Genomic DNA, 15016 nt, shown 5'->3' with positions numbered 1-15016 from the left:
GAAGGGTGACCTAGAGCAGAGACTGGACAGGGTCACAGAACAAAGCAGGGATTTATTCAAAGGATCTCCTCCATGGATCCACCTTGGGCAGCACCAGAGCCCAGCCAGGGCTGCACCCAAGATGACCCAAAATGGCCCCAAAATGCCCGGCCGGGCACGGGGTCTCTCCCTGGGATCAGCTCTGCTCCATTCCCACCTTGCAGTTCATTGTCCCAGCCCAGCTTTAGCCCATCCAGTCCCACCCTTGTTTTTCTCTCTCCAGCCCACGGGGTTTGTGCTCCTGGGCTGAGATTTGGCTCATTTGTCCTTGGTGCCCAGCTGGAGCAGGAATTGTTTTGTCTCCCTGCTCTGTGCACAGAGCTCACCATCCCCTGATGTGAAGCCCAGACCCACACACTAAAGCAGCACAGAATGTGAAAAATAGAAAAGCCAAACCTGAGGCATCACTTCCAGGTTCAGCTGGTGATTAGGAATTAGCTGGTCCTGCTTCCAGAGGTACTGTGGGATGGTGCAGGGTGGGAGCAGCCCCTGCCCAGGTCACTGGGGTGGCCCTGAGCTGTCCAGGAGGAAGGGGATGCATCAGGTGTTTTCTGTATCACAGCCTTGCCAGTCTACCTTGCTCGCTCCTGAATTTGAGAAACCCATAGTTTGAGGAGGAAATAAGGATTTGGAAGGCAGACTTTAGAGTGTGGGGAGCAGATGTGGGATAGATTGTGCCTCTGGTTGATGAGTGCTGGAGGCTGCTGGCACTGAGGGATGAGCAGGGGGATTTGGATGCTCCTTGCCTCATGTCCTCTTCCCCTGCTTCCATCTGCTGCAGGCTGGATGGAGAATGGACAGTACCTTGGAATTGTCCAGATATGTCCTGGGAAAAAGGAGTAGATCTGAGCAGCTTTTCTGATAAAACACAATTGTTTAGACAAACTCTGGCTGAACTTGCTTCCTCCTGCATCCCAGCACAAAGATAAAGGGGGTGGAAGTGGGAGGCCAAGTTCACAGGCTGCTGGGGCCCTCCCTGGGGTCACACTGGCCTCGAGACCCCCTGTCCACCCCTTTTGGTGGCCTTGCAGAAGATGAGAGGATGCACTTGAGTGCTGAGGGTGATGCCCTGGCTTTGGGCAGTTCAGTGCTCCGAGATGTGATGGGAGCCTTGATAAGGCAGCACATCAGGGTGTGGGTGGTCCTGGGGGCAGCAGTGAATCCATCATGGTCCAGCTGCAGGGGCTGGACCTTGGCTGTGTGCTGCTCTGTGGGATGCAGGAGGTGAATTTGCTCCAGCCCTGCTCTCTCCAAGTCTGGCAGTGCTGGGTGTAGGGGGGCTGAGCAGATCAGTGCCCCTGACAGATCCCTGTTTGAGCTGGCAGGTCAGGATTTGGTAGGGCAGTCAGGATCTGGGGGGGATGTGGCCACTGCAGAGGTGTTGTGGCTCCTGCCGAGGCCTCCAGGAACTGCTTTGTGGAGTCAGATGAAATCTGAGATCCTGCCATAACACTGATGTTCCTCCCACCATTCCTCAGGGAAACAATCCTCCTTGCCCTACTTTGTGTAGTAAATAAAAGTTTATTTACAGCCCAGGAGTGCACGCCCTGAGGTTGGGAGGTGAAGGGTTCCTGCTGGGCCCTGGAGGAGCTCTGGGGTTTCCTTTCTTCAGTTCCTGGACAGAAAAGTCTTGGGAAGGAGCAGCCCTGTGAGTGGGAGCTCAGGGGAGCAGAGCTTTGCTGGCCCTTGGAGCATGGCTTTGTTTCCTGGCCCTGTGTCCCTGTGTGTCACCTGGAGAGGAGCTGAGAGGAGATAACAGAGCTCACAGGTGACACGTGGGCTGGAGCAGCCAGGGACAGCAGCAGGAGGTGAGCTGCCATCCTTCTGTCCCCATCCTTGGCTCAGGGTGGTGTGGGGACAGGGCTGAGGGGGACGTGGGGCTGAGCTCTGCTGACCTGTGGGGTCTGTGGGGTTTCCAGCTCTGCCCTGGCACTACCCAAAATTCTTCTGCAGCACTTCAGGGAATGAACATTTGTTCTTCTCCTCCACTTGGAGGAGTGGGAAGGGTCTTTTTGGTTATTTCAGCCCATGTGTGGGACAGATTATTTATGGGGCAAGCAAACCAAAGCCATGATTTGGGCTGCACTGAAAGAGCAAAGCTGGGAAAGCTTCAAATCGTGGCTGCAGAGACAAGGGGGGACGTGGCTGTGGCTTTCTGCTGGGGACCACTGTTGTGTCCCTTGGGAGAGGCACAGAGAACATTGTTTGGAGTTTCTGCTTTTCCTTCTCATTTTTCAGACATGCAAGATGAATTGCTCTCTTTTATTGTCCGCAGCAATATTTATTTTGCTGCTCTGCAGCAGCAGGGACTGGGTAGGTTTCACTGGGCAAGCCCCTCCTCTGATTTCACACTCCCAGCTGCCAGGCTCGGTTTTAAAACAGTTTGCACCGAGGCTGGAAATACTTGAAGGGCAGAGCAGTGCCTTGCAGGAAATGGCTTAAGCTTCCTGCTCCCAAGATGGTGTGAGTGTTAAAACAGAACTGGAGAAATGTTAGACATCCTACATCCGGCCTGGCTGGGGAGGGTGACCCTGGGGTGAGGGGATGGAAAGCCTGGACACCCCCTCCCCCTGCTGCTTGTGCCTGGCAGCTTCCTGCAGGATGAGGGGCCCTGAGGGTCCCCCTGACCCCCGTCCCCCTGACTTTATGGGGGAAAAACTGCCTGCTCCTCGGGGCTTTGCTGTGTTTGGGTTTTGTGGGAGATGTGTGGGGTGAAATGTCATCAGAGTGAGCTCCCAGCAGAGGATGGGAGTTGGAGAAGCAGCAGTTTTGCTGAAATGTTTGTAACAGTTTATCCACCATTTCCCAGGCTGAAGTTGATATAAAATTTTGGTAACTAAACTGAATTTCAATTTTATATCTTTTATTTTAAAGAAAGCAAGCAAGCAGTGCTGGGTGGCCAGGGAGTCACTGCTCTGCTCTGACACAAGTTCAACAAAGTATATTTACTGTTTTTAAGCCTACAAAGCATTCTCTAATGTGCTTGGTTAGTTTGAATCAGCAAATATCAATAGGCTGGGATCAGCAATTTCATAATCTCTCTAGGTGGTCGTTGGCTTCCTGTCCTTGTGGTCATCTGGAGGGAGGTTTTACACTGGTGTCTGCTACATGATTTTGTCATTAAGCTTTTTATTATACACAAGCAATTAGGTGCTTTGTTGTAATATCTCTTAGTTTTACCAAAACTTCCTCTATTTTATTCTAAGCATCAGTTGTCTTGCTGTCTCATCTCTTTTATTCTACTATACTTCTTTTATTTCGATGCTTTATTTGGGTCTTCAGTCAGAAATTGTTCTTTCTGTCTATTTCCAACAAAGCAGATGCAAACATTTGCTGGTTCCATTGCCAATTGACACGAACCACAAAAACATTCTTCACAGAGTGAAAGGTGAGGATCTGGGAGGGCTGGGCTTGAGTTGGTCCCGTTTGTTTGGGCTGGAGCAGGACTTTCCTCAGTGAAAATCACTGCTGAATTATCGGCTCCATCAGAGGCATGGGAGCCCTTCCAGCACGGAGGAATTCCCGCTTGGTGCTGGCTGAGCACCATCTACCTGGCCAGGCAGGGAATAGCAGCTGCTGTGCCCGGGACAGACGGACAGGGCTGGGACAGACGTGGGAATGTGCCTGTGCACAGATGGGCTCCTGTCGGTAGGCAGGACCTGGTGGCTGTCACCCCTTCAGCTCCATGGGGGTTACTGCCCTGGTGTGGAAAGCTTCTCCAAGCCCTGCTTTGCTGGGTGTGGAGATTTGGGACATTATTTTTGTGTCCAGCCTGCAACATTCTGAATAAAATTCCCTAAATCTCCATGCTCCAGCCTTTGGAGTGTCTTTTATCTGTACTTTTACTTAGCCAAAGCAAAAGTACAGATAAAAGACATTAAATAAAAGCAAATAGGGCTGACATTACCTGGGTGCTTCTAAACTAGGAGTATTCAGTTTGCCTAATTAAGAAATGAATTGCATTGGGTAAAATGATATTATAAATCCAATCTTATTAAATACTGGGAAAAGATTAGAACTTGTTTCATTTGATTCAGGACTCTGTACTTTCTGTTTTACATTTCTAAGTGAAGAACTTTCCAGAGACAAATAAAATTGTTCCTATTTTTGGCAAAATGGTGGAAAATATAGAAAATATAATTTCAGCCCTTTCTGCTGGCCTTTTTTTTTTTTTTTTTTTTTTTTTTTGGAGGATGTGGAGATTTGGTTGGATAATAAAATATGTGAGCTGTGTCTGGGAGTCTGCAGGTGCAGGAGGAACGAGGTGGAGGCTGTGGGCAGAGGAGGAGGAGGAGGAGTATGGTCTGAGCTCACTCACAGTCACTTCCTGCAGCAGCCACTGAGAATCCTAAAATTGCTCATAATGAAGGCAAAACTGCAGCTGTGCTGGGAGCTGAGTCCCTTTGGGAGGCGTGTCCCAGCTCCAGGAGCAGCAGTGAAGTGTGGGGGTACATTTTGGGCTGGGTGCAGCATGAATGGAGCATTCTGCTGTGCTCCAGGCACCCTCCTCCTCCTCCACCTCCTCCTCTTCCTCCTCCTCCTTCTCCTCCTCTCAGGCTTTCTGCCCTGACCCCTTCCCTTCCCTTCCCTTCCCTTCCCTTCCCTTCCCTTCCCTTCCCTTCCCTTCCCTTCCCTTCCCTTCCCTTCCCTTCCCTTCCCTTCCCTTCCCTTCCCTTCCCTTCCCTTCCCTTCCCTTCCCTTCCCTTCCCTTCCCTTCCCTTCCCTTCCCTTCCCTTCCCTTCCCTTCCCTTCCCTTCCCTTCCCTTCCCTTCCCTTCCCTTCCCTTCCCTTCCCTTCCCTTCCCTTCCCTTCCCTTCCCTTCCCTTCCCTTCCCTTCCCTTCCCTTCCCTTCCCTTCCCTTCCCTTCCCTTCCCTTCCCTTCCCTTCCCTTCCCTTCCTTCCCTTCCCTTCCCTTCCCTTCCCTTCCCTTCCCTTCCCTTCCCTTCCCTTCCCTTCCCTTCCCTTCCCTTCCCTTCCTTCCCTTCCCTTCCCTTCCCTTCCCTTCCCTTCCCTTCCCCTCCCTCCCCTCCCCTCCCCTCCCCTCCCTCCCCTCCCTCCCCTCCCCTCCCCTCCCCTCCCCTCCCCTCCCCTCCCCTCCCCTCCCCTCCCCTCCCCTCCCCTTCCAGTGGGATGCTGGCAGCCCTGGCTGCTCTGTGAGAGCACAGAGGGCTGGGTTCCATCCTCAGAGGCAGCTCTGGCCCTGGGGAGGGCAGGATTTGGTGCCCACCTTTCCCCATGGCACAGAACTCCCTGAAGCCTGAGCAGCTCAGCCCTTGAGGCTCAGGGTTTGGCAGGCACACCCTGTTTGTTTCCCAAGGTTTTTCCGTGGGGTGCATTTCCTGGGAAAGCTTTGGAAGACCTGGGGGAGGGGAAGATGAGGATGATTTAAATCCCAGAAGAAATCACAGCTGGCTGAAAGCTGTGTCTGCAGCCTGCAGCACATCAGAGGTGCCCATGGCTCTTGGGGAGCACTGGGGCAGTGGGAGCCAGAGCTGGGGCTGCCCCTGCAGGGTGTGGGGGGCAGGAGAGGAGGGCTGGGCTGCACCAGGCAGGACTGGGGTTGCAGGACTGGGGGGACAGATTCTGGGGCTGTTTGGGGGCAGAAATGCAGTTATTTACCCCAGAGTCATCCCCTCTGGCCTGTGGCTGCCACACTGTGCAGGGACCAGCAGGGTGCTTGGGCAGGGGATGTGTGTAAAGAGGCTTTGCTGCCCCAAAAGGTGCTTGGGTTTAGGGCTACTTTTATCCTCCCTGCCACATCAGCTGGTGAAGCAGATACTCGTGCAGCATCCTTGGATCCACAGGGCTCCAGGTGGGGGAACAGGGGGGAATTTATGGGGAAAGGGAACATCCTTCCCCAGGAGTGTCCTGGCTAGCCTGGCTACCCTGCAGGCAGCTCAGCAGCCCCAGCTGGAGCTGTGGGGCTGCAGGAAGGAGCAGTGCCTGTGTAATCCCTTCATGGGGGATTTATTTTTCTTCTCCTGGCTGGCTGACCCTCGGGTGGCCCTGCCAGCCCTTCCCTCCGTGTCACTGCGGGTCAGGGTGTCCCTGTGTGGGACATGCCCTCCTTCCCACACGGGGACGCAGAGCCCTGGGGCTGCAGCACTGGGAAAGGCACAGAAAGGTTTGGGAAGAGGTTTGGAAAGGGCTTCTTAAGAGGCTCTGGGCAGGGCAGGGAGCAGTGCTGGTCTTGCTGAACCACAGGTCTGCAGGGAGACCAAAGTTTGGCTTAAATCTTTATTAAACTTGTCTTAAATCTGAGATGAATGGGTGATCTGGAGCCCAGGGAGTGAGTTTTAGCCAGTCTCTGTGAAACTGGGGTTCTGCCTTGCCCTGATGTGCACTTGAGGGGCATGGATTGGGATGGGAAGGGCAGGGATGTAGAGGGGGGCTGTGCTGGACCTGCCTGCAACCCTCAAAGGATGGATCCAGCATCCAGCCTTTGCCTCAAAAGCTGATTTTCCCTATTGCTCCTCATCTAGAAAATAAGTTTCCCCCACAGCCTTTGCTTGAATGGACCCAAACTCTGGATCTGGAGTCTTAAAGCCCTCAATGCTTTTTCTTCAGGTTAAGAAACATCACTGATAGTTGATAGATTCCCAGGCGTTCTTGTGGGGTTAGGGGGGGGAGCTGGGCCCCCAAGATTAGGCTGAAGTCAGCAGCACTCTCTGCTCTCAGCTTCAGGAGGGTGTCAGACATGAGAGCTGTATCGTGCAGAGCTGAAAACCTCAGACCCCTTTGTGGCCCGTGACCTTTGAGGTGCAGTGAGTGTCACAGAGCAGAGCCTCTGCCTTTATCTCAGATCTTCAGCTGGGGAGGAGGCTCTGAGCAGAGCTGGGGAGCAGTGGGGCTGCCCTGGCTCCTCTGGGATGTGTTTGGGGGGCAGTGGGGCTGCCCTGGCTCCTCTGGGATGTGTTTGGGAGGCAGTGGGGCTGCCCTGGCTCCTCTGGGATGTGTTTGGGGGGCAGTGGGGCTGCCCTGGCTCCTCTGGGATGTGTTTGGGAGGCAGTGGGGCTGCCCTGGCTCCTCTGGGATGTGTTTGGGAGGCAGTGGGGCTGCCCTGGTTCCTCTGGGATGTGTTTGGGAGGTAGTGGGGCTGCCAGGTTTCTTGGGGTGATGGGGCTCAGCTTGGAGGTCACCCAGTGCTGGCCAGGCTGAGATGAGGGTTTTGGAAGCTGTTTGGGAGCACAGCAGCCAGTGGCACTCATTGCTGTGGGGCAGCACGTGCTGTTCCCTCATGGGCACCCATGGGATTTGCAGTCTGGAGCATCCCCCTGACACTTTCTCCAGTCCTTGTAGGAAATGGAGACAAGGCTGGGAGGACCCTTGGTGTCCAGCATAGCTGCCCTGTGTATGACCTGCTGTAACCCTGTTAGGTTTGTGGGTGCTGTAAAGGTGAGGATTAGGTGTAACAGAGCCAAACAGGTACAGGTGAACCCCAAAAACGTGCACCAAGCATGCATGGCAGCTCTGAAATGTTTCTCTCATTCACCTGAAGCTCAGCTCTGCTTTCTTAGAGGTGGCTGCCCCAGCAGCTTCTGTGATGGTTCCTGATTCCTTTGAGAGCTGCTGCAGCAGCTTCTCATTCAGGTCTCTCCACTTCCCCAGCAAATGCAGCCACCTGCTCCCCTGGCTCCTGCCACGTGTGTGGACACCTGCCCTTGGTCTGAGTGCTGGTCCCAGTCCCTGCAGTGCCCTGTAGGGTGGCTGGTGCTGGAGACCTGGGTGCTGAGTGCTTCCTTCCCCACTTGGTGTGATTGTGGTGCTGGTCTGCCCCAAAGCATCTCTCAAATATTGGTTCTTACATCTATCTATCTATCTTATCCATCCATCCATCCATCCATCCATCCATCCATCCATCCATCCATCCATCCATCTATATATCCATCTGTCTGTCTATCTGTCTGTCATGATCCATCTATCCATCTATCTATCCATCTATCCATCATCTATCCATCCATCATCTATCCATCTATATATCCATCTGTCTATCTATCCATCCATCTATCATCTATCCATCTATATATCCATCCATCCATCCATCCATCCATCTGTCTATCCATCCGTCTATCTCTCTGTCTGTCTGTTTATCTATCTATCTATCTATCTATCTATCATCTACTATCTATCTATCTATCTATCTATCTATCTATCTATCTATCTATCTATTTTCTGCAATCTCCTGGGGAGTATTAATTACAGCCTAGCTGGAATTAGGTGCCTAAATACCCTCTAGGATGGTCTGCGCTCTCGTTGTGCCTCTGAACCCAGCACTGCCCCCTCACCCTGGTGCTGGAAGGGCATCAAACCCCAAGATGTGCTCTGTCATGGGGAGTGGGAGGATGGGAGCAGCTGGGGTGAGGCAGGGAGAGGCAGAATGCCCCTCTTAGACCTTCAGGAAGGGCTAACAGGGCTTCTTTCACCTTGAGGTGGAGCCCATTGCAGGCAGACATTGTGGGACAGCTCAGCACAGCTGATTTGCTGTAGACACCTTCTGTATTCAGTGTTGAGGTGTTTCTGCAAAGAGCAGATCAGGACACCACAGCTCCAGCTCTGCCACCCCACCTTTCCTATTGCTCTCTCCAACAATTAGGCAGCTTGAATCCATCCAGCCCTTCATTTAAACAACTCCTTGAGCTACAGGATGTCCTGTGAGATTACTGAGTGCTTGAATGAGGGGCTTTCTTAGCTTGGCAGAGGCTGAGCAGACCCCAGAGAGCTCCGTGCTGGGGGAAGAGGCTGTTGCCAAGTCGTAGGAGGAATTCCCACGTTCCTGTTCCTTCCTGCTGGCTGCCAAACGCTCGTCCTGTCCACAAAAGCTGATGTATTTGGTAGGATTTAACCTTTGCTCACAGAAGTGAATAATGGAGATCTTTTACTTTTGGTTTCTGGGTGTAAATTCACAGCTCAGTGCTGGTTTTGCATGTACAGCACGGACCCATGGTGGGAAAAAACGGAGGAGGAACAGAGAGGTGCTTCACTTGGTGAAGGCCTCTGTAGTCATAGCTGGGAGCCTGCAGAGACTTGCCCCTCCCTCCTGCCCTGGTGAACCCCCAAACCAGGCTTTAGGTGCCAACCAGACCTCACCATTTCAGCAGAAGCACAAAGGCAGCCCTGTGGAAAGCAGGATTTGGGATTTCTCACGCCCAGAGTCGCTTCAGGTCCTGCCTGGACAGACAGACAGGCTCCCATATTTTCCATGCTGGCAGCAAGCAGGTCCATGGAGTTTCAGGGAGTAGAAATGCTCTGGTTTGTTGCTTCTTTTTAGAAGACACAGCTAGCACTGTTTTCTCTGCTCTGGACCTTCTTTGTTCTCAGGTTTGTGTCCTGTGGGACAGCCCTGGTGACACTGGTGCTGTCATGTCATCAGCAGCACCCAGAGCTACTGAAATGGGGTGTGAAGCACAGCTGGGCACCTCTGTGCGGGGCTGACCTGGTCTGGGGGAGGTGACAGTGACCCAAAGATGAAAACCAGCAGGCCCAGGCACGGCCTGAACTCATTTTTGGAGGACACCAGCTATGTCCCACGGGTGGGATCAGCAGGAGGGAGCCCTGCACACAGAAGAGAGGTCTCTGAAGTCCCATGGTGAGGGTTTGGAGCATCACACAGTTCTGACATGCTGAAGGTATTCCAGGAGATCCCCTCCTTATTTGGACCCCCATGTTTGCTGGTTGGGTCCCTTGGTGGAGTTCCAGAGGGACTTTTTCTCTGTGGCTTCTTGGCACAGCCAGGTGCTCCCCATCCTGGAGAAGTGTTGGGTTGTGTCACACTGGACAGGGACAGGCCATGAGGCAAAGCCCCACATCACCCTGCACCCAGCAATGAGCCAGGGGCTGCCCTGGTCGAGGTCAGCTGTCCATCAGGGCAGTGTGTGGCCTCCAAAAAGCTGGAATGAATCTCCAGTGCTGCTCCAGGATTTGGTTCCAATTAAAGGGACACCCATGTAGGTGACCCCAGGGCACTCCTCTCCATAGGAGTGGGGAGAAGCTGCTGATGGATTTGCTTAAGAGTGGGACCTTGGGAAGCAGCATGGAGAGGTCCAACCTTACCAGTATTTGCTCTTCCTGAATCAGTAATTCCTTCCTGAAGCTAAAGTTCCATGAGATCAGCAGAAGCAGGAGTAAAACTGAAGTTTTTTTTGCTGTGAGCCTGTGGAAATCAGACCCACAGATGGATGGGAATTGGATTAATTGCCCCCAAAATGACAAGGTGCTGAGTATAAGCACAGCCCGTGGCATTGCAGCTGGCCCAGGGGTTATGACCAGTGCCATAACCCCACAGAATTCTCTTTTCTTGCCTATCTGTGTAAATCTCTGCTCTCCCATCAGTGCCTGCCCTCAGCACTCCCTGAAAATTGCCCAAAAATTCCATCTTGGTGCAATTTAGGATACGCTCCAGCCTGCCCCGAGCACATCTGGTATCTGTGTGTTGGGTGATATTAATCACAGCATGAACACAGCCAAGTGTTAAACAGCAGAGCCCTCCCACCTCCCCCCTGCAAACCAGGGTTGTTTCCATGCTCCAACAATAAAATGAGCCCAGCATTCCCGGGCAGGCAGTGATCTGGCAGGAACCACTGCTGTGTGGGATGGAGAGATGAGGAACGCTCTCAAACGGGCCAAGAAACCATGTGCTCCTAGGACTTTTTGAAATCCCTGTGGTGTTTGAAGCTATTTTCTAGTCCTCCTCATTTTTTGGATCCGTGGCTGTTCCTGCTGCATCTGCAACTGCTCCCTCTGCCCCGGAATTTTGTCGGTTTGGGTGTAAAAGCTGCTCCCTGTTTCCAGGAAGGTAAACACCCCTCCCTCGCCCTGCTTTGCTGTGCAGATATCAAAGTGCTTCCCCAAGCAGGGGTAGATGTTGTTTCTCTTTTGCAGATGGGAGACAGGAGTTGCAGAGGCTGCTGAGAAATCCATGGCAATCTGCTCCCTTGGAGGGTGCCTGTGGTTTTGCTTCAGGACACTCAGTGGCTTCCTTTAGAGTTGGGCAATGAGCAGGCAGGACTGGCACAAGGGATATTTTTGTTCCCCTTTTTCTGGGGTGACCACACAGCAGACAGTGGGCAAAACCCCACCAGACCATGCTGGTTGTGTTACCCCTAAAGGAGAGCCTGGCCCAAACTTGTCCCCAAGTTCCCCAGTTTGTGGCTGATTTTAAAAAATTTTAAAAAGACAGAATGAAAAAATAAACCACAGAAAAAAAAAATCAAAACTGTGTTTTCAGCACAGTTGGCGCCTCAACCACTGAGGTTGCTGTGCTTTCAAGGGAGGCAGCCCCAGCACTGGTGCCTGGGAGGAATGGGGGGAGAGAACTCTTGTGTGGTGCCTTTGATGTTGGAGGCTTTTACCCGGGGAGAAACTCGAGTGCTTTTCATGTCTGCTGGTGAGGGAGGCAGAGAGCCAGGAGGGATCTGCTTTGTGAGACCTTTTCCAAGGGAATTGAGGGAAACTTTTCAGAAGCTGGGGGGAGGCTCTCTGGGGCAGCAGCTGAAATAGGTGCTGAGGCACCCTTGGCTCTCACGAGCACCGGGCACCGTGCATCATCCTCATCATCATCTTTGCCTGAGTAAGTCTCTGCTTGAGCTGTGCCCAGCCTCAGGGAGAAAAAATCTGTGGCAAGGGCTGTGCTGGGGTCTCCACAGCTGTGCCAGTGGGGATCTGTGGGGTGGGGAAGCTAAATGTGTGTGTGCAATGGGTGTGTGGGGGTTTGAAGGGTAAGGAGGGGAAAAACAGAGCAGTGGTTTAGCAGGGGGAAATCCCAGGGATGTGATGCAGGCGTTGTCACAGGGGAATGATTTGTCAGGGTCTGTGCTGAGGGAGGTGGCTCTGCCACTGCTCAGGCTCCCTGTGGGATGGGATGTGCTGGGCTGAGCCTCTGCAGCACCTGAGCAGGCAGAGAGTGGGACAGAGCAGTCACAGAGGGTGGCATCAGGTCCTGGGGGTGACACAGGGTGGCACCAGGAGGTGGGGGCTCCCTGGGGCAGCAGAATGGGACCCTGATGCAGATGAGCCAACCTCAGCCAGCTGCTGCAGCCCTGAGGTGAGAAGCAGCTCTGGCTGCTGGCAGTGCCAGGGAAGGAGAGGGTGCTGCCTGTGCTGAGGTCCCTGCTGAGTTTGGGGGCCTTGCCCCAGCTGGAGGGGCCAGGTGGGGTTTGCATCTGTGCAAGTAATAGAAAATAAGTTTCCCCCACAGTCTTTGCCTGAATGGTCCTAAACTCTGGATCTGGGGTCTTAAAGCCCCTCAGTGCCTTTTCTTCAGGTTAAAAAACATCACTGATGGTTGATAGATTCCCAGGCTTTCTCGTGGGGTTGTGGAGGGAGCTGGACCCCCAAGATTAGGCTGAAGTCAGCAGCACTCTCTGCTCTCAGCTTCAGGAGGGTGTCAGACATGAGAGCTGTATCGTGCAGAGCTGAAAACCTCAGACCCCTTTGTGTCCCATGACCTTTGAGGTGCAGTGAGTGTCACAGAGCAGAGCCTCTGCCTTTGCCAGGTGGGAAGGGGCTGCCACAGCCTCCCCAGCCTGGCAGATGTGTGGCTGTGAGGGCAGTGTGCCTGCTGGAGCTGCTCTCATGTTGCTTTTGGCAAATGCATTCCTGTGACATCGGGGGATCATGTCTGGTGACGTAAGGGAGGCCTGGCAGCCCAGGGCAGCCTCACTCCTTGGTTTCTGCTCTGGAAGTTGGCTGTGAACTGATGTGGAAAAGGAACTTCCTGGTGTTTGGTGGCCTCTTGTCCTGATGAGAACCCACCTCCTGAGCATCCCTGTGTGCTCTGGTGGGTGCAGGGCTCCTGTGCCCAGCCCTTTTCCATGGCTCTCAGTGCCTGTGTGCGAAGTGCTCCCCAAAAACAGCCTCCTGCTCCCCCCTTCTCTTGCCCATCCTGCCCCATTCCTTGCAGCAGCCCCCTGAGCTGCAGCCTGTGCCCAGGTCACACATTCCCTATGTGCAGAAAGGGCACGGGTGTGGAGATGCCACACAGATGGGGACACTGAGGATGGGAGTGCCACAAGGTTGGAGACACCAAAGGGATGATGACACTCCAGGAGTGTGGATGCCATGGGGATGGGGACAACACAGGGAAGGGGACACGGGGGGATGTCATTGGAATGTGGACACCACATGGTTGGGAACAGGGCACATGGGGGTGGTGGGCTGCCTGCCAGGGGAGAGCTGGTCCCTTCCTGGGAGGGATGTTCATGTGGGATAGCCCTGAGAGCAGGGCTTGCCTCCCCCATCCCCGATCGCTTCTCAGCATTTTGGCCAAGATCAGGTGTAGTATCTGTTCTTAGCAGTTTAACATCTGATGCATCCTCAGTGAGAGAACTAATTTCTTGTCCAGAGGAGGGCAACGAGGCTGGTGAGGGCCTGGGAACACAAGCCCCATGAGGAATGTTTGAAGGAGCTGGGGCTGTTTAGCCTGGAGAAGAGGAGGCTCAGAGGTGACCTTATTGCTCTCTACACCTTCCTGAAGGGAGGTTGTAGCCAGGTGGGGTTGGTCTCTCCACTGGGCAGCACTGACAGAACCAGAGGGCACAGTCTCCAGCTACATCAGGGAAGTATAGGTTGGATATTAGGAAAAAAATTTTCACTGAAAGAATAATAAAGTCCTGGAATGCTCTTCCCAGGGAGGTGGTGGAATCACCATCTCTGGATGTGTTTAAAAAAAGCCTGGACATGGCACTTGGTGCTAGAGTCTGGTTGAGGTGTTAGGGCATAGGTTGGACTCGATGATCTTAGAGGTCTCTTCCAACCTCATTATTCTGTGATTCTGTCCCGGGAGCATCCCCTGTGGGTTTCTCTTTAATCAGCTCTGTGGGATCAGCCTGGCCCCTGCGGGAGCTGCAGCCCCAGTGGGTGCGGGGGAACGGGGTTGGGGGTCCCCCCAGTGGGGTTTGGGGTTCACGGAATAGGGTTGGGGGTCCCCGCAGTGGGGTTTGGGGTTCAGGGAATGGGGCTGGGGGTCCCTGCAGTGGGGTTTGGGGTTCAGGGAATGGGGCTGGGGGTCCCTGCAGTGGGGTTTGGGGTTCAGGGAATGGGGCTGGGGGTCCCAGCTGTGGGGTTTGGGGTTCACGGAATAGGGCTGGGGGTCGCCGCAGTGGGGTTTGGAGCAGGGGGGAACACAGAGGCTCGGTGGTCCCTGGGGCCCGGGGGTGGCAGCTGGGTCATGCTGCGCTCTGGTCCCGCTGCATCCCTGCAGTTTGTTCTGTGCTGTGTCACAGCCCTGGAGCTCTGAAAACTGGCCCAGCTCTGAGCCTCACTTTTTTTTCTCTTTTTTTTCTCTTTTTTTTTTTTCTTATAATTTGAACGGCCTCTCTGCAGCCTTGTCTCGCTGCTCCTGACTGTTTGCCCAGTGGCTGTGACACGATGTTTAGGTGATGTGGTGGCACCACCTGGACTTGCCAAGCACAGGGGTTTTCCTCTTGCCTTAGTCTGACAGAGGATGGGGGTGCTGGGCATGGCAGCCCGGGCTGTGTCAGTGTGAACCCCCAGGAATTGCTCTTCCCCTCTGTATCCCAATTTCTCCCCTCTGTATCCCAATGTCTCCCTGTCAAACAGCCCTTGGAAGCAGCCGGGGTTGCAGGAAAGGCTTTATGCCAGAGGATTTCAGGCTAGGCTTTTTATATCCATCCCAGTGTGACCACACTTCATTTAGGGAAGGAGCATCCGGGATGGATCTGGGCTGACGTATGCAGGGCTGAGACTATCTGAGCTTTGCCAGAGCAGATCTGGGCCAGGGGAGCAGCTGGGATCCAATGGGGCCGGTGCTGCTGCACTGTGCTGTGACTCCCAGCGCACACTGAGCTGTTTATCTCAGATTTCTTGGCGATTTCATGGGTGTTGTGTCCGCCCTTCTGTAAATAGCAGGTCATTCCATCTCTCCCCTAAACCCTGCTTTGGAACCACGGGTATCCAGCTGTCCACAAGCTGAGCAGCCTTGTGCTCTCCACAGCACCCTGGGCTTGCTGCTGCTGCTTCC

At 53.8% G+C, this 15016-nt stretch overlaps 1 protein-coding gene and 1 non-coding gene across 5 annotated transcripts in view; both read left to right on the top strand.

Moving 5' to 3' along the window:
• The window catches only part of SEPTIN9 (septin 9), a 156041-nt gene that overhangs the window by 105619 nt on the left and 35406 nt on the right, over positions 1–15016 (top strand). The gene's annotated exons all lie outside the window — the stretch shown is intronic.
• LOC115484674 (U2 spliceosomal RNA) lies at positions 13280–13372 on the top strand. The gene has a single exon (XR_003945381.1). It is a non-coding gene; the product is annotated as a U2 spliceosomal RNA (small nuclear RNA).

This window comes from Serinus canaria, chromosome 18, assembly GCF_022539315.1.
Source record: "Serinus canaria isolate serCan28SL12 chromosome 18, serCan2020, whole genome shotgun sequence".
NCBI classification, from domain to species: domain Eukaryota; kingdom Metazoa; phylum Chordata; class Aves; order Passeriformes; family Fringillidae; genus Serinus; species Serinus canaria.
The sequence above is the reverse complement of the archived record's forward strand: the minus strand, read 5'-3'. Positions and strand labels throughout refer to the sequence as shown.